This window comes from Bombina bombina, chromosome 6 (genome assembly GCF_027579735.1).
Source record: "Bombina bombina isolate aBomBom1 chromosome 6, aBomBom1.pri, whole genome shotgun sequence".
NCBI lineage: Eukaryota > Metazoa > Chordata > Amphibia > Anura > Bombinatoridae > Bombina > Bombina bombina.
This window is the reverse complement of record NC_069504.1, coordinates 7,356,033-7,375,826: the sequence shown is the minus strand read 5'-3', so window position 1 is coordinate 7,375,826 and position 19,794 is coordinate 7,356,033. Positions and strand designations below refer to the sequence as shown.

At 42.4% G+C, this 19,794-nt stretch overlaps 1 protein-coding gene across 1 annotated transcript in view; it reads right to left on the bottom strand.

Annotated features, from left to right (window-relative positions):
- SHANK3 (SH3 and multiple ankyrin repeat domains 3) overlaps positions 1–19,794 on the bottom strand; it is a 565,241-nt gene that overhangs the window by 543,820 nt on the left and 1,627 nt on the right. The gene's annotated exons all lie outside the window — the stretch shown is intronic.

Here is a 19,794-nt window from a genome sequence, read left to right as displayed (position 1 = left end):
ACATCGCAAACACTAAAATTAAATTATTTACCCCCCTAATCTGCCGCTCCGGACATCGCCACCACTAAACATATTAACCCCTAAACCGCCGCCCTCCTGCATCATAAACACTAGTTAAATATTATAACCCCTAATCTGCCACCCCTAACATCGCCGCCACCAGCCTACCTACATTTATTAACCCCTAATCTTCCGCCCCCAACGTCGCCACCACTATACTAAATTTATTAACCCCTAAACCTAACCCTTAATCTAACCCTAACACCCACTAACTTTTATGTAATTAAAATAAATCTAAATAAAACCTACTATTAATAACTAAATAATTCCTATTTAAAACTAAATGCTTACCTGTAAAATAAACCCTAAGCTAGCTACAATATAACTAATAGTTATGTTGTAGCTAGCTTAGGTTTTATTTTTATTTCACAGGCAAGTTTGAATTTATTTTAACTAGGTAGACTAGTTAGTAAATAGTTATTAACTATTTAATAACTACCTAGCTAAAATAAAATACAAATTTACCTGTAAAATAAAAAGTTATTAATAGTAGGTTTTATTTAGATTTATTTTAATTACATTAAAGTTAGTGGGTGTTAGGGTTAGGGGTTAATAAATTTAGTATAGTGGCGGCGACGTTGGAGACGGCAGATTAGGGGTTAATAAGTGTAGGTAGGTTGCGGGGACATTGGGGCGGGAGATTAGGGGTTCATAAATATAATGTAGGTGTCAGCAATGTTGGGGGTGGCAGATTAGGGGTTAATAAGTGTAGGTAGGTTGCGGCGACATTGGGGGCGGCAGATTTGGGTTAATAAGTATAATGTAGGTGTCGGCGATGGGGGCGGCAGATTAGGGGTTAATAAGTGTAAGATTAGGGGTGTTTAGACTCGGGGTTCATGTTAGGGTGTTAGGTGTAAAGATACATTTTGTTCCCCCATAGGAATCAATGGAGCTGCGTTACGGAGCTTTACGCTGCTTTTTTGCAGGTGTTAGGCTTTTTTCAGTCCATTGATGTCTATGGGGAAATCGTGCACGAACACGTAAAACCAGCTCACCGCAGCTTTCAGCAGCGCTGGCATTGGAGTGCAGTATGGAGCTCAATTTTGCTTTACACTCACTTCTTGCCTGCTAACGCTGGGTTTTTTTAAACCTGTAATACCAGCGATTTAGGGAAGTGAGCGGTGACAATAACGTGCAAGTTAGTACCTGTCAGGGTGCCAGGAATCAGACTGAGACGAGAAGTACAAAGATAATCACAGCTTTATTAATATCAAAAAATAATAAAACGTCCACAAGTCAAATAACAAGCCAGGAGTCAAAACCAGAGCTGGCAGTCAGACGAGCCGAGTCAGGAGCCAAAGCGAATAGTCAGACGAGCCGGAATCAGGAACAAGGAGAACAGCAGAGTCAGGAACAAGCCAGGGATCAGGAAACAGGAAGGACGTCAGACAGCCAGGTAATACACAGGAACTCTCACAAACAGGTCTGAGACAACGCAAAGGCAAAGCATACTGAACAGAGGCCCTTTAAGTAATAAGTGATGACATCACAATTCTGAGACTGCATCCTGTCAGACACGGATGATGCACACCAGTCTGGCCATAAAAGGAAGTGAAGGAAATGAGCAGCATCCCCCACAATGCACCATAGTCAGCAAGAGAGGTGAGTAAAATGGCTGCCAGCAGCACATGGCAAACAAAACAGGGAAAAAACCCTGACAGTACCACACCCCTCATAATGCAAAACTTTACTGTTTAACCAATTCCCTCTGTAACCTGAAGCTCTGTGACTCTGGAATGCCAGGGTGTATAAATATGTGTGCTGCTTTTAAGTAAATGGTTCATTTTTGTGTGACCACTGAGTGTTGCCTCAGTTCTGTTTCCCTCAATAAATTTAGACTGTGGTCAAAGGGAGATACCAGGAGCTATTGCTCTGGATAAAGGGATGTTCAGGACAAGGGAAGTGTTCTGACGGAGGTATTCATTCGGGGTACAAGGTGGTCCGTCACAATGCCTGCCAGACATCGATAAATGCTGACAGCATATGCTGTCTGCATTTATCATTGCACAAGCAGTTCTGGTGAACTGCTTGTGTAATGCCGCCCCCTACAGATTCATGGCTAGCAGGGGGTGTCAATCAACCCAATTGTATGAAATCAGTAGGATTGCTATCCGCTGCCTCAGAGGAGGCGTACGAGTTAAGGAGCCATGGTTTTAAGACCGCTGCTTCTTAAATCCTGTTTCAGGCTATACGGCCCCATACTGTTTTCAAGGTAAAAGTCTTAGAGAATTCATAGGGGCTTCATAGTACTAGTGAGATTTTGTAGAGAATATTGCTGGCCCAGAAAGCTTTAGATAATCAGGCCACAAATGGTTTTGGATGAGTGGGCCCTAAAGAAGATATCTCCTGGAGATCTAGAAAATACAATTTCATTTTATGTTAGTTTCCTTTCAAGACAAGACCAGTCCAGATATGTTCAGGTATCTATCTATCTATTGGGTTCTTGTAAAGCGCGGCTATTCACCCGTAAGGGTCTCAAGGCGCTGAGGGTTGCAGTTCAGTCGAAGAGCCAGGTCTTGAGGTCCTTTCTGAACTCAGTTAGGGTGGTAGCTTGTCTGAGGTGCAGCGGGAGGGTGTTCCAAGTCTTGGCTGCCAGGTGAAAGAAGGATCTGCCTCCCGCTGTGGTTTTCCTGATGCGGGGGATGACAGCGAGGGCTTGGTCGGCCGATCGAAGTTGTCTGGTAGGGGTGTAGAAGGTAACGCGTTGTTTCAAGTATTCGGGACCGATGTTTTGGAGGGCCTTGAATGCGTGGGTGAGAAGCTTGAAGGTTATTCTTTTGTTGATGGGGAGCTAGTGCAGGTCCTGCAGGTGTTTGGTGATGTGGCATTGACGAGGGATGTCAAGGATTAGTCTGGCCGAGGAGTTCTGGATGCGCTGTAGTCTCTTTTGGAGCTTGATGGTGGTGCCGGCGTAACGTGCATTACCATAGTCCAGTCGGCTGCTGACGAGGGCGTGAGTGACAGTCTTCCTGGTCTCGGTTGGGATCCATTTGAAGATCTTTCGCAGCAGGTGAAGTGTGTGGAAGCATTCAGAAGAGATGGCGTTGATTTGCCGGTCCATGGAGAGCGATGAGTCCAGGATGACGCCTAGATTTCGTGCATGGTCGGTGGGGGTTGGAGGGTGTCTGAGGGCTGTGGGCCACCATGAGTTATTCCAAGCAGATTTGGTGGGACCGAGGAGGAGGACTTTGGTCTTGTCTGCGTTCAGCTTTAGGCAGTTGTAGTTCATCCAGGTGGCGACTGCTGTCAGCCATTCATGGACGTTTCTCTTGGTGGTGGTGGGGTCACTGGTGAGTGAGATTATTAGCTGGGTGTCGTCGGGCTATGGTGCAGAGAGGGGCCATGTAGATGTTGAATTGGGTGGGGCTCAACGAAGAGCCTTGGGGTACACCACAGCTGATTTCTGTGGGCTTGGAGGTGAAGAGTGGGAGTCTAACTTTCTGGGTTCTGCCGGTGAGGAAGGAGGTGATCCATTCCAGGGCTTTATCGTGTATGCCGGCATTGTGTAGTCAGTTGCGGAGGGTGAGGTGGGAGAAAGTGTTGAATGCTGCTGAGAGGTCTAGGAGAATGAGGGCGGCGGTCTCTCCTCAGTCAAGTAGGGCGAGGATGCCTTCTGTGGCGGCGAGGAGGGTGGTTTTGGTGCTGTGGTTGCTCCTGAAAACGGATTGGGAGGGGTCCAGGGTGTGGTTGGCTTCAATGTAGTCAACGAGTTGCGGGTTGATAGACTTCTCTATGACTTTGGCCGCAAAGGGGAGCAAAGAGATTGGGCGGTAGTTCTTCGGATCATTGGGGTCAGCCATGGGTTTTTTCATTAGGGGTTTTAATTATGCGTGCTTCTAGTCATCTGGGAAGGTGCCGGTTTCGATGGAGCAGTTGATGGTGCTGCAGAGCTCGGGGGCGATGGTGTCACCCGCTTTGTTGAAAATGTGATGTGGGCATGGGTCCGAGGGTGCTCCAGAGTGGATCGATCTCATGATTCTGATGGTGTACTCTGTGGTGAGGGGGCTCCAGATGGTCAGTGGGGGGTAGGCGGTGTGTATTTGGGTGAGGTATTGGTGGGAGTTGGTGGGTGAGTTGTGGGGCACGAAGCTGTCATAGATGTCGACGATCTTGCGGTGGAAGTACATTGCGAGGTTATCGCAGAGGTCCTGGGAGGGCGGGATGTCGTTGGTGTCACTGTTGGGATTGGAGAATTCCTTGATGACTGTGAATAGCTCCTTGCTGTTGTGGACATTGGCATTGATTCTATCTTGGATGGCTGTCTTCTTGGTGGTTTTGATGAGGTGGTGGTGGGTAGTGATGGCTTCTTTGTAGGCTGTTTTATTTGAGGGGGTCTTGCTGGATCTCCAGGTTCTTTCCAATCGCCTGCAGTGGCGTTTAGAGTCCTGGAGGGCAGGGGTGAACCAACCAGCCTTGTTGGTGGGTTGGTGGTTGGACGGTTTCTTGAGAGGGGCGAGGGTGTTGGCGCAGTCTGTGAGCCAGTGGTGGAGGTTGTGGGCGGAGGAGTTGGCATCTGTGGAGGTAGCTGGGGGGCACTTGTTCAGGGTGGAGTGCAGTTGGTCTTCAGTGATGTTGTTCCAGTTTCTGCGGGGTGGGTGGTGCTGCCAGAGGTGTGCGGTGGGTTTGTTGAAGGAAAAATGTATGCAATGGTGGTCGGTCCAATGGAGTTCGGTGATGTGATTGACTGAGATGTGGTTGCCTGCAGAGAAGATAGGGTCGAGTGTGTGTCCGGCTAAGTGGGTTGCGGAGTTGACGAGTTGCTTTAGTCCGATGGTTCCAAGGTTTTCTAAGAGGTTGGCAGTGTTGTGGTCATTGGGGTTGTCTAGGTGGAAGTTGAGGTCACTGAGGAGGATGTAGTCTATTGAGGGGAGGGCGTGGGGTGCGATGAGGTTGGTGATGGAGTCACAGAAGGCAGGATGAGGTCCAGGAGGTCTGTAGATGAGGGTGCCACAGAGGGTAGTGTTGGGACTGACCTGGATCTTGAAGTGTAGGTGTTCCAAGCCTGGTGAGTGGTAGTCGGAGCTGGTTGTGACGTGGAGGGAGTGTTTGTGGATGAGGTAGAAGTTCAAGAGCAGTCCCAGAAAGCACAAAGTATTAGTATTGGAGGATGGAAACCTTATGCAAGAGATGTTTGCTAATTTGGCAAATTATTTTTTGTTATTGTAGTTATCTGTGCCAGGGTGCAGTATCCAACCAAAGCCTCATTTTGGAAACACTTCTATCAGCTAATATTATGGGTTTGAAAGATATTGGCATAACACTGAGAATATTTAGGTAGGTCCCAGAAAAGGAATTGGAACAAGCAAATGATACAGAAGACAGTGTTTCTCTAGGGGAGACAACAGATACCAATAATCAGTTAGAGAGACGTATAAAGAAGGCCCCATTTGTACAAAGCTTGCTCTATTTCCACTGATACTTTAAGAGTTGAAAATGTACTATAGGGCAAGTTTCTGGATTATCAGAAAAAATGTCCTTGAAAACTTTCCCTAAGATAGGATTTAAGAGGCAAGTTCCTCAACAATATACAGAACAATTGGCCCTAAAAGCATATCACAAAATGAGGAGGTCTGTTTTCTTATAGGTTGCTGTTTCTACTAAAGGCTACTATTGCAATATACAGTAAGATGAGGAAGGTGAAGAATGGTTAGATGATTGTCATGGAAGACATTCTAGTATTCTTGCATGATGGTGTCCTGTAATCATTAGCACTGTAAAGGTGTCAACCATCTATGCTAGTTTTTATGTAAATTGACAGATGTTCCATGGTTATACAGTTCTATATTGTTTAAAGCCAATGGCAGGAACCAAACCTCTAAAGAGACCTTGTGGTTGTCATGAATTCTTCAGTCCTTTATGTTTCCTCAGCTCTTGATGAGATCATTCTTACTCATGTTGACCCCATGGAATCAGTCTGTCATTTTTTGCTTCTTTCACTGACTTTAGCAAGGGGGACTGTGCTCTGTATTTCTGAATCCTGCTAAGCCTAAGACAAATCAGTGCTGTTGGATCAAGACCACATTCAACAAGGGAAACTTATTTTCTATGGAAGCAAAACTTTTACTTCAGACGCCTTCATGTCTGCAATCTGGTTGATATCACGCACTAGAGACCTAGATCCTATGGTATGTGAGCCATCATATTTGTTTCATTAGACAGAGATGTCCAACCATGTAGTGACATCTTCTGACAAGGGCTTTTACACTGTATGCTACCAGAGAACCTTCTGCACAGAATGGTCAGCTGTTCCTATCCTGCTGCCGGGGTGGATAGACTCGTCCTACTGATGAATGCTGCATTGAATTAAAAAAATGTGTCTTGTTTCTTACCGTTACAGTATATACACTGCAACATATCAATATAACATGTCTAAAGAGAATAAAATATTTATTAGAGACAAAGTACTGCTCAGAAAATGTGACTTTATTTTATGTCCTTTTATTTTAGATCTTTTACAAGAACATGTGCAGGAAATTAGTTTGAGTGAGTTGCCATTTAACATCATATTCAGTTAGATTACGAGTTGTGTGTTAGGCTTAAAAAGCAGCATTGGCCGGTCCCAACGCTGCTTTTTAATGCCCGCTGGTATTACGAGCCTTGCAGGTACAGGTGTATCGCTCACTTTTTTGGCCAGACTCAGAAATACTACAAATCCACTTATGTCAATTGCGTATCCTATATTTTCCATGGGACTTGCATAGCGCCGGTATTACGAGTCTGACAAAAAGTGAGCGGTAGACCCTCTCCTGTCAAGACTGGTACCGCATTTAAAAGTCAGTAGTTAAGAGTTTTACACTACAAAGCCGTAGCATAAAACTCTTAACTAAAGTGCTAAAAAACACCCATAAACTACCTATTAACCCCTAAACCGAGGCCCTCCCACATCGCAAACACTTAATAAATATTTTAACCCCTAATCTGCCGAACCGGACATCGCCGCCACTATAAAAAATATATTAACCCCGAAACCGCCGCACTCCCGCCTCGCAAACACTAGTTACATTTTATTAACCCCTAATCTGCCGTCCCTAACATCGCCACCACCTACCTACATTTATTAACCCCTAATCTGCTGCCCCCAACGTTGCCGCCACTATAATAAAGTTATTAACCCCTAAACCTAGGTCTAACCCTAACCCTACCTGACTTAAATATAATTTAAATAAATCTAAATAAAATTACTACAATTAACTAAATAATTACTATTTAAAACTAAATACTTAACTATAAAATAAACCCTAAACTAGCTACAATATATATTAGTTACATTGTAGCTAGCTTAGGGTTTATTTTTATTTTACAGGCAAGTTTGTATTTATTTTAACTAGGTACAATAGTTATTAAATAGTTATTAACTATTTGATAACTACCTAGTTAAAATAAAGACAAATTTACCTGTAAAATAAAACCTAACCTAAGTTACAATTACACCTAACACTTCAATTAAATTAATTACCTAAAATAAATACAATTAATTACAATTAAATAAAATTATCTAAAGTACAAAAAAAAAACACTAATCTACAGAAAATAATAGAGAAATTACAAGATTTTTAAACTAATTGCACCTAATCTAATACCCCTAACAAAATAAAAAAGCCCCCCCAAAATAAAAAAAGCCCTACCCTACACTAAATTACAAATAGCCCTTAAAATGGACTTTTGCGGGGCATTGCCCCAAAGTAATCAGCTCTTTTACCTGAAAAAAAATTACAACCCCCCCCAACATTAAAATCCATTACCCACACAACCAACCCTACTCTAAAACCCACCCAATCCCCCTTTAAAAAAAAAACCTGAAGATCACCTTACCGGGAGACGTCTTCACCCAATCGGGCCGAAGTCCTCAACGAAGCCGGGAGAAGTCTTCATCCAAGCCAAGCGAAGTGGTCCTCCAGACGGGCAGAAGTCTTCATCCAGATGGCATCTTTTATCTTTATCCATCCGGCGCGGAGCGGGTCCATCTTCAAAACATCCGACGCGGAGTATCCTCTTCTTCCGACGGCTAAACACAGAATGAAGGTTCCTTTAAATGACGTCATCCAAGATGGCGTCCCTTCAATTCCAATTGGCTGATAGAATTCTATCAGCCAATCGGAATTAAAGTAGAAAAAATCCTATTGGCTGATCCAATCAGCCAATAGGATTGAGCTGGCATTCTATTGGCTGTTCCAATCAGCCAATAGAATGCCAGATCAATCCTATTGGCTTATTGCATCAGCCAATAGGATTTTTTATACCTTAATTCCAATTGGCTGCTAGAATTGTATCAGCCAATCGGAATTGAAGGGACGCCATCTTGGATGACATCATTTAAAGGAACCTTCATTCTGTGTTTAGCCGTCGGAAGAAGAGGATGCTCCGCGTCGGATGTCTTGAAGATGGACCCGCTCCGCGCCGGATGGATGAAGATAAAAGATGCCGTCTGGATGAAGACTTCTGCCCTTCTGGAGGACCACTTCGCCCGGCTTGGATGAAGACTTATCCCGGCTTCGTTGAGGACTTCGGGCCGGTTGGGTGAAGATGTCTCCTGGTAAGGTGATCTTCAGGGGGTTAGTGTTAGTTTTTTTTTTAAAGGGGGAATGGGTGGGTTTTAGAGTAGGGATGGTTGTGTGGGTGGTGGGTTTTAATGTTGGGGGAGGGAATTGTAATTTTTTTTCAGGTAAAAGAGCTGATTACTTTGGGGCAATGCCCTGCAAAAGGCCCTTTTAAGGGTTATTTGTGATTTAGTGTAGGGTAGGGCTTTTTTTTATTTGGGGGGGGGGGCTTTTTTATTTTGTTAGAGGGATTAGATTAGGTGTAATTAGTTTAAAAATCTTGTAATTTGTTATTTTGTGTTTTTTTTGTACTTTAGATAATTTTATTTAATTGTAATTAATTGTATTTAATTTAGGTAATTAATTTAATTGTAGTGTTAGGTGTAATTATAACTTAGGTTAGGTTTTATTTTACAGGTAAATTTGTCTTTATTTTAACTAGGTCGTTATTAAATAGTTAATAACTATTTAATAACTATTCTACCTAGTTAAAATAAATACAAAGTTGCCTGTAAAATAAAAATAAACCCTAAGATAGATACAATGCAACTATTAGTTATATTATAGCTAGCTTAGAGTTCATTTTATAGGTAAGTATTTAAATAAAATTACTACAATTAACTAAATTATTCCTATTTAAAACTAGATTTATTTAAATTATATTTAAGTTAGGGTGGGTTAGGGTTAGGTTTAGGGGTTAATAACTTTATTATAGTGGCGGCGATGTTGGGGGCGGCAGATTAGGGGTTAATAAATTTATTTAGGTTGCGGCGGCAGATTAGGGGTTAATAAATATAATGTAGGTGTTGGTGATGTTGGGGCAGCAGATTAGGGGTTAATAAGTATAATGTAGGTGGCGGCGGTGTCCAGAGCGGCAGATTAGGGGTTAATAGGGGTGTTTAGACTCAGGGTTCATGTTAGGGTGTTAGGTGTAGACATAACTTTTATTTCCCCATAGGAATCATTGGGGCTGCGTTAGGAGCTTTACGCTGCTTTTTTGCAGGGGTTAGGTTTTTTTTCAGCCGGCTCTCCCCCATTGATTCCTATTGGGAAATCGTGCACAAGCACGTTTAGCCAGCTCACCACTAACGTAAGCAGCGCTGGTATTGAGGTGAGATGTGGAGCAAAATTTTGCTCTACGCTCACTTTTTTGCGGTGTCTGTGAGTGGTGAGCATAAACTGCGCGTTAGCACCGCACAGCCTCTAATGCTAAACTTGTAATCTAGGCCATTGTTTGTTAAATACATAGAAGGAAGATAACTTATTGTCGCAGGACCAGGGGTACCCACTTACCCAGACGCTGATGGAGGACTCAGCGGTTGCAGTTCCAGTACCTACCCACGACTTTCATGGTGTACGCGGTTGCCTGTGCGAGTGTGCGCACGCTTATGACGGCGCGTGTATCAGATAGCGCACGTGCATGCACGGATGATGTGCACTGCACTTTCCAGGCTCCTGACAGGTGGGGGGAATGTCTTGTGGTTACCCCTTTGTGTTCTGTACCTCCTGTAGGTGCTCAGGTGATTGCTACACCTGAGGGGTGTGTTCCTGGTCCTTGCAGGGTTTAAAGCCCAGACAGCCCTCTCACTCATTGCTGGCTGGGTCACAGAGACAAAGCGAATACAGCGCCAACAAGAGGCCAAGGGATAAATATACTCACAGAGAGATAAAAGAAGATTATTTAATGAACCATGTTAAAAAGCATCAGTAATAAAAGACTATATATAAAAAATGTAAAAAGCACATATAAATAAAATTACAAATACAGGAATATCTTACAGAAGCGGCTCAAAGGGCCAAAGCTGATAATTACAATAACTTTACTTCCTTCTCTGGATATAAAATTAACAAGGAAAAGTCAGAGTTGCTCTGGATAAATCAAACTAGAGAGAGCTTGTTACAACATGGATTTAAAGAAGTAAAATCGTTAAATTATTTAGGTATTCAAATAAGTAAAAACCCCAAAGAATGGTATAATCTTAATTATTCTGAGTTTTTTGACAGTCTAGAGGGAAGTCTAAGAAAGTGGAACATACAATTTCTATCACTTTCTGCAAAAATAGCTGTGATTAAAACAATTGTCTTCCCATGTATATTGTTCCTAATGCAAAACTTGCCACTATTGATCAACAAACGAGATATGGCAAGTTATAATAAAACATGCGCACAATTTATATGGGGTAAGAAGAAAAGTCGTATAGCTACCGAGAAACTTGTTCAAAACAAAAGATTTGCAGGGCTCGCCCTGCCGGACATTGCAAAATATAATTTAGTGGCCTTAATGAAATTTGGAGTAGATTGGTTAACGGAAGACAACAGTGTGACCTACTTTGACATGGAAGCTACATTGTTAAAACCATTCGATCTTAAGGCAATCTTACATCATCCTTTTAGGAGGTTGCCCAGCAATGTTAGTACGCTTTTAACTTTCGCTAACGTGGTTTGTGCATGGCAGAAATTCTGTGGATCAGTAGGTCAAGAGTTTCACATCTCTAAATATCTACCGTTTATCGGTACTCCCGATTTTATACCCGGGACGAATAATAATGCGGCTTTTAAAATTTGGTTACAGAAAGGGTTACGTTATTTTTTCCAGTTAGTTCAGGGTGAAGGACAAGTGTTACAAACATTTGAAACACTATCTGAACAGTATCAGTTACCCAAAAATACATTTTTTGCTTATTTACAAGCCCGAAGCTATCTCCTAAAAATCTTGCAAACATGTAGAATGGTCTGGGATCCAGGAATTGATTCAGGAGTGAAATTGTACGCGGCGGGGAAAAGATCCATATCATACTGGTATAAATTATTATTAAATATATCAGGGGAAGAACAAATTAAGAAAATGAAAGTGTTTCTTACTAAATATATTACTTCAGTGCAAGGTGAAAATATTGAAAGAAGCATTAAACTAGCAGACGCCGCCACAAGAGTAGTAAGCTGGAAAGAATCGCAGTTTAAGCTTTTAAATAATTACTATTTAACCCCAAGGATGATAAGTAAATGGGAGCAATATGGGGATAGGAGGAATTGTTTCAAATGTCAGAAAGAAGGAGTGGATCTGCAACACTGTATTTGGGACTGCCCTAAAATCCGACAATTTTGGAGTAGAATACAATTCTGGGTGAACAGGTTTTTACAAGAGGAGTGTGCCCTCCAATTAGGTTATATCTTTCTTTTAAAGGAATACGGGCGATCTAAAGGGGAGGGACTATTAATCAGCATGGTTATCCTAGCAGGCCGTCATTTGATATTCTGCAAATGGGGAGCTTGTGAGGCCCCTATGGTAAATGAATTTGTCAATACTATTAAGTTACAAATGATTATTGAACGACAATATTTAGCTGGTGGATCGGAAAAGGCCTTCAGGCTCTTCTTTGATAAGTGGAAGAGGGTAATTATTTCTTGGCCCCAACAGGCCCAGATTCAATTTGTCTCACCCCTGAAAAATAATAATCACTGTATGATGATGGTGGCTAATGAAGCTCTCCCCGCTTATTGGTTGTAAAGCGTTAAACTCTGAGTGGGCTCATATCAGTGTTTTCTTGGTGGTGGTAATCCCATCCCCCCTTTCCCCCTTTTTTTTTTTTTTTTTATTTCCCCCTACCCCCCCCCCCCACATAAGGATTGCCGAGAGGGTTAATGTATTTATGTATTATGAATAGGTGTGGTAAGATGCTTTCACCATAAGACTCGGCACAAGTATAGGAAGCGGTGGCTTCCAACCTGTTCGGATTATATGATTTGTATATGTAAAAAAATGGCTGATTTGATTTGGTTGCTGTGATGTGTGAAGTTCTCAATAATAAAAATTTCAAAGAAAAAAAAAAGGAACATTTTTTTTATAAAATAATCCATCTGATTGGTACCCTTGTGCTTGTATAACGGACACTGCAGTGGGCTATGCACCGAGAGCATACACTTAGTGAGCTTCTGGCTGGGGCCCCATAAGCACCTTGTCCCCTTATACATCTGGCACTTGCAGGCATATGACAAAACACAAAGCACAGTGGCTGCAGTTCTTTAGCGTTAGGTTTTGCATAGAGATTCCACTACTGATCACACCTCTCCCAGTACAGGAGGGGAGAGGTCTATGAAACTCACTAACTGTCTGCCCATCTCGACCAATCAGAAGCTGAGAATTAACAGGACATGTTTCTAGATAAATCATATAAAAGTGAGAAAGGTCCCAGGTTGTGTGAGTGATGTAAATTTAGCTTTGTCTGTCCGCCCTCACCTGTCGTTTGTGTATATAGCTGTGTCAAAACCCAGCTGCATGTAGGTAGTTGTGTCATCAGGTTGTGTCACTGTATCACCCAGCTGTCTGTATATAGTTGTGTCATCAGGTTGTGTCACTGTATCACCCAGCTGCCTGTATATAGTAGTGTCATCAGGTTGTGTCACTGTATCACCCAGCTGCCTGTATATAGTAGTGTCATCAGGTTTTGTCACTGTATCACCCAGCTGCCTGTATATAGTAGTGTCATCAGGTTGTGTCACTGTATCACCCAGCTGCCTGTATAAAGCTGTGTCATCAGGTTGTGTCACTGTGTCACCCAGCTGCCTGTATATAGTTGTGTCATCAGGTTGTGTCACTGTATCACCCAGCTGCCTGTATATAGTAGTGTCATCAGGTTGTGTCACTGTATCACCCAGCTGCCTGTATATAGTAGTGTCATCAGGTTGTGTCACTGTATCACCCAGCTGCCTGTATATAGTAGTGTCATCAGGTTGTGTCACTGTATCACCCAGCTGCCTGTATATAGTAGTGTCATCAGGTTGTGTCACTGTATCACCCAGCTGCCTGTATATAGTTGTATCATCAGGTTGTGTAACTGTATCACCCAGCTGCCTGTATATAGTTGTATCATCAGGTTGTGTAACTGTATCACCCAGCTGCCTGTATATAGTTGTGTCATCAGGTTGTGTCACTGTATCACCCAGCTGCCTGTATATAGTAGTGTCATCAGGTTGTGTCACTGTATCACCCAGCTGCCTGTATATAGTAGTGTCATCAGGTTGCTTCACTGTATCACCCAGCTGCCTGTATATAGTAGTGTCATCAGGTTGCTTCACTGTATCACCCAGCTGCCTGTATATAGTAGTGTCATCAGGTTGCTTCACTGTATCACCCAGCTGCCTGTATATAGTAGTGTCATCAGGTTGCTTCACTGTATCACCCAGCTGCCTGTATATAGTAGTGTCATCAGGTTGTATCACTGTGTCACCCAGCTGCCTGTATATAGTAGTGTCATCAGGTTGTGTCACTGTATCACCCAGCTGCCTGTATATAGTTGTGTCATCAGGTTGTGTCACTTTATCACCCAGATGCCTGTATATAGTTGTGTCATCAGGTTGTGTCACTCAGCTGCCTGTATATAGTAGTGTCATCAGGTTGTGTCACTGTATCATCCAGCTGCCTGTATATAGTTGTGTCATCAGGTTGTGTCACTGTATCACCCAGCTGCCTGTATATAGTTGTATCATCAGGTTGTGTCACTGTATCACCCAGCTGCCTGTATATAGTAGTGTCATCAGGTTGTGTCACTGTATCACCCAGCTGCCTGTATAAAGCTGTGTCATCAGGTTGTGTCACTGTGTCACCCAGCTGCCTGTATATAGTTGTGTCATCAGGTTGTGTCACTGTATCACCCAGCTGCCTGTATATAGTAGTGTCATCAGGTTGTGTCACTCAGCTGCCTGTATATAGTAGTGTCATCAGGTTGTGTCACTGTGTCACCCAGTTGCCTGTATATAGTAGTGTCATCAGGTTGTGTCACTGTGTCACCCAGTTGCCTGTATATAGTAGTGTCATCAGGTTGTGTCACTGTGTCACCCAGTTGCCTGTATATAGTAGTCTCATCAGGTTGTCTCAGTGTTTCACAAAAGATCCCTCCAATACAGGTTGACCGTATCAAAGGAAAAAATGTTGTTTTTGCAAGTGGCATTAAAATCATCCCGATATGATCCTCTGCATAAAATTGTAATTCCTGGGGACTGCTCCGTATGTAAATCATCTATACCTTCTTGTTGTAATTAAATCACCCCTGTTTATCTTGGAGCCTGCTTTGACACTAAGTGCTCCTTAATTTGCTGCAACAACTTTTCCGTTCTGTTTGTTGGGGAGCGTGCAACTAGCACTAAGGGGCATATTTATCAAGCTCCGATAAAGACCGCTGCTCCATAACCTGTCCGCCTGCTCCATAACCTGCCCGCCTGCTCCATAACCTGTCCGCCTGCTCCATAACCTGCCCGCCTGCTCCATAACCTGCCCGCCTGCTCCATAACCTGCCCGCCTGCTCCATAACCTGCCCGCCTGCTCCATAACCTGCCCGCCTGCTCCATAACCTGCCCGCCTGCTCCATAACCTGCCCGCCTGCTCCATAACCTGCCCGCCTGCTCCATAACCTGCCCGCCTGCTCCATAACCTGTCCGCCTGCTCCATAACCTGTCCGCCTGCTCCATAACCTGTCCCCCTGCTCCATAACCTGTCTCCCTGCTCCATAACCTGTCTCCCTGCTCCATAACCTGCCCGCCTGCTCCATAACCTGTCCGCCTGCTCCATAACCTGTCCGCCTGCTCCATAACCTGTCCGCCTGCTCCATAACCTGCCCGCCTGCTCCATAACCTGTCCGCCTGCTCCATAACCTGTCCGCCTGCTCCATAACCTGTCCGCCTGCTCCATAACCTGCCCGCCTGCTCCATAACCTGCCCGCCTGCTCCATAACCTGCCCGCCTGCTCCATAACCTGCCCGCCTGCTCCATAACCTGCCCGCCTGCTCCATAACCTGCCCGCCTGCTCCATAACCTGTCCGCCTGCTCCATAACCTGTCCGCCTGCTCCATAACCTGTCCGCCTGCTCCATAACCTGTCCGCCTGCTCCATAACCTGCCCGCCTGCTCCATAACCTGCCCGCCTGCTCCATAACCTGCCCGCCTGCTCCATAACCTGTCTCCCTGCTCCATAACCTGTCTCCCTGCTCCATAACCTGCCCGCCTGCTCCATAACCTGTCCGCCTGCTCCATAACCTGTCTGCCTGCTCCATAACCTGCCCGCCTGCTCCATAACCTGCCCGCCTGCTCCATAACCTGCCCGCCTGCTCCATAACCTGCCCGCCTGCTCCATAACCTGCCCGCCTGCTCCATAACCTGCCCGCCTGCTCCATAACCTGCCCGCCTGCTCCATAACCTGCCCGCCTGCTCCATAACCTGCCCGCCTGCTCCATAACCTGCCCGCCTGCTCCATAACCTGCCCGCCTGCTCCATAACCTGTCCGCCTGCTCCATAACCTGTCCGCCTGCTCCATAACCTGTCCGCCTGCTCCATAACCTGTCCGCCTGCTCCATAACCTGCCCGCCTGCTCCATAACCTGTCTCCCTGCTCCATAACCTGTCCGCCTGCTCCATAACCTGTCCGCCTGCTCCATAACCTGTCCGCCTGCTCCATAACCTGTCCGCCTGCTCCATAACCTGTCCGCCTGCTCCATAACCTGTCCCCCTGCTCCATAACCTGTCCGCCTGCTCCATAACCTGTCCGCCTGCTCCATAACCTGTCCGCCTGCTCCATAACCTGTCCGCCTGCTCCATAACCTGTCCGCCTGCTCCATAACCTGTCCGCCTGCTCCATAACCTGTCCCCCTGCTCCATAACCTGCCCGCCTGCTCCATAACCTGCCCGCCTGCTCCATAACCTGCCCGCCTGCTCCATAACCTGTCCGCCTGCTCCATAACCTGCCCGCCTGCTCCATAACCTGCCCGCCTGCTCCATAACCTGCCCGCCTGCTTCATAACCTGCCCGCCTGCTCCATAACCTGCCCGCCTGCTCCATAACCTGCCCGCCTGCTCCATAACCTGCCCGCCTGCTCCATAACCTGTCCGCCTGCTCCATAACCTGTCCGCCTGCTCCATAACCTGCCCGCCTGCTCCATAACCTGCCCGCCTGCTCCATAACCTGCCCGCCTGCTCCATAACCTGCCCGCCTGCTCCATAACCTGCCCGCCTGCTCCATAACCTGCCCGCCTGCTCCATAACCTGCCCGCCTGCTCCATAACCTGCCCGCCTGCTCCATAACCTGTCCGCCTGCTCCATAACCTGTCCGCCTGCTCCATAACCTGTCCGCCTGCTCCATAACCTGTCCGCCTGCTCCATAACCTGTCCGCCTGCTCCATAACCTGTCCGCCTGCTCCATAACCTGTCCGCCTGCTCCATAACCTGTCCGCCTGCTCCATAACCTGTCCCCCTGCTCCATAACCTGTCTCCCTGCTCCATAACCTGTCCGCCTGCTCCATAACCTGTCCGCCTGCTCCATAACCTGTCCGCCTGCTCCATAACCTGTCCGCCTGCTCCATAACCTGTCCGCCTGCTCCATAACCTGTCCGCCTGCTCCATAACCTGTCCGCCTGCCCCATAACCTGTCCGCCTGCTCCATAACCTGTATGTGATATTTTACATGTTCTGTAAGTGAGTTTGCTCATGTTTATAAATGTATTATATGTGATATTTTACATGTTCTGTAAGTGAATTTGCTCATGTTTATAAAGTATTATATGTGATATTTTACATGTTCTGTAAGTGAATTTGCTCATGTTTATAAAGTATTATATGTGATATTTTACACGTTCTGTAAGTGAATTTGCTCATGTTTATAAATGTATTATATGTGATATTTTACATGTTCTGTAGTGAATTTGCTCATGTTTATAAATGTATTATATGTGATATTTTACATGTTCTGTAAGTGAATTTGCTCATGTTTATAAATGTATTATATGTGATATTTTACACGTTCTGTAGTGAATTTGCTCATGTTTATAAATGTATTATATGTGATATTTTACACGTTCTGTAGTGAATTTGCTCATGTTTATAAATGTATTATATGTGATATTTTACACGTTCTGTAAGTGAATTTGCTCATGTTTATAAATGTATTATATGTGATATTTTACATGTTCTGTAAGTGAATTTGCTCATGTTTATAAATGTATTATATGTGATATTTTACATGTTCTGTAGTGAATTTGCTTATGTTTATAAATGTATTATATGTGATATTTTACATGTTCTGTAGTGAATTTGCTCATGTTTATAAATGTATTATATGTGATATTTTACATGTTCTGTAGTGAATTTGCTCATGTTTATAAATGTATTATATGTGATATTTTACACGTTCTGTAGTGAATTTGCTCATGTTTATAAATGTATTATATGTGATATTTTACACGTTCTGTAGTGAATTTGCTCATGTTTATAAATGTATTATATGTGATATTTTACATGTTCTGTAAGTGAATTTGCTCATGTTTATAAAGTATTATAAGTGATATTTTACACGTTCTGTAAGTGAATTTGCTCATGTTTATAAATGTATTATATGTGATATTTTACACGTTCTGTAAGTGAATTTGCTCATGTTTATAAATGTATTATATGTGATATTTTACACGTTCTGTAAGTGAATTTGCTCATGTTTATAAATGTATTATATGTGATATTTTACATGTTCTGTAAGTGAATTTGCTCATGTTTATAAATGTATTATATGTGATATTTTACACGTTCTGTAAGTGAATTTGCTCATGTTTATAAATGTATTATATGTGATATTTTACACGTTCTGTAAGTGAATTTGCTCATGTTTATAAAGTATTATATGTGATATTTTACATGTTCTGTAAGTGAATTTGCTCATGTTTATAAATGTATTATATGTGATATTTTACATGTTCTGTAAGTGAATTTGCTCATGTTTATAAATGTATTATATGTGATATTTTACACGTTCTGTAAGTTAATTTGCTCATGTTTATAAATGTATGATATGTGATATTTTACATGTTCTGTAAGTGAATTTGCTCATGTTTATAAAGTATTATATGTGATATTTTACATGTTCTGTAAGTGAATTTGCTCATGTTTATAAAGTATTATATGTGATATTTTACATGTTCTGTAAGTGAATTTGCTCATGTTTATAAATGTATTATATGTGATATTTTACACGTTCTGTAGTGAATTTGCTCATGTTTATAAATGTATTATATGTGATATTTTACATGTTCTGTAAGTGAATTTGCTCATGTTTATAAATGTATTATATGTGATATTTTACATGTTCTGTAGTGAATTTGCTTATGTTTATAAATGTATTATATGTGATATTTTACATGTTCTGTAGTGAATTTGCTCATGTTTATAAATGTATTATATGTGATATTTTACATGTTCTGTAGTGAATTTGCTCATGTTTATAAATGTATTATATGTGATATTTTACACGTTCTGTAGTGAATTTGCTCATGTTTATAAATGTATTATATGTGATATTTTACATGTTCTGTAGTGAATTTGCTCATGTTTATAAATGTATTATATGTGATATTTTACATGTTCTGTAGTGAATTTGCTCATGTTTATAAATGTATTATATGTGATATTTTACATGTTCTGTAAGTGAATTTGCTCATGTTTATAAATGTATTATATGTGATATTTTACACGTTCTGTAGTGAATTTGCTCATGTTTATAAATGTATTATATGTGATATTTTACATGTTCTGTAAGTGAATTTGCTCATGTTTATAAAGTATTATAAGTGATATTTTACACGTTCTGTAAGTGAATTTGCTCATGTTTATAAATGTATTATATGTGATATTTTACACGTTCTGTAAGTGAATTTGCTCATGTTTATAAATGTATTATATGTGATATTTTACATGTTCTGTAAGTGAATTTGCTCATGTTTATAAATGTATTATATGTGATATTTTACACGTTCTGTAAGTGAATTTGCTCATGTTTATAAATGTATTATATGTGATATTTTACATGTTCTGTAAGTGAATTTGCTCATGTTTATAAATGTATTATATGTGATATTTTACACGTTCTGTAAGTGAATTTGCTCATGTTTATAAATGTATTATATGTGATATTTTACACGTTCTGTAAGTGAATTTGCTCATGTTTATAAAGTATTATATGTGATATTTTACATGTTCTGTAAGTGAATTTGCTCATGTTTATAAATGTATTATATGTGATATTTTACATGTTCTGTAAGTGAATTTGCTCATGTTTATAAATGTATTATATGTGATATTTTACACGTTCTGTAAGTTAATTTGCTCATGTTTATAAATGTATGATATGTGATATTTTACATGTTCTGTAAGTGAATTTGCTCATGTTTAT